Source organism: Porites lutea, assembly GCF_958299795.1.
Source record: "Porites lutea chromosome 5 unlocalized genomic scaffold, jaPorLute2.1 SUPER_5_unloc_2, whole genome shotgun sequence".
In the NCBI taxonomy this organism is placed as follows: Eukaryota; Metazoa; Cnidaria; class Anthozoa; order Scleractinia; family Poritidae; genus Porites; species Porites lutea.
The window spans coordinates 572,501-572,801 of record NW_027332289.1 but is presented as its reverse complement, the minus strand read 5'-3'; positions in this window follow the sequence as shown (position 1 = coordinate 572,801).

Genomic DNA, 301 nt, shown 5'->3' with positions numbered 1-301 from the left:
CAAACACTACACTTGAGATCTATAAAGCATTTCAGGATCGCTTGACTTTTCTTAATCAGCATATGATAATTTAGATTAGCTGGGATTTTTCGATTTTGTGAAATTTACGGAGAATATAGGACTGCTAATCATTCAGTGTTTTGAAAACCTTGACCGGTTAAGGGCCACATAGCCACAGAGTAACAAATAAATTATCATGTCCAAACTGCTTGCCTCACATACATGCTACATCTGCAAAAACAAACTCCCACAAAAAATTGTGCCACACGGTACGGTAAGTTTTAGCCTATCTTCCAGAGCT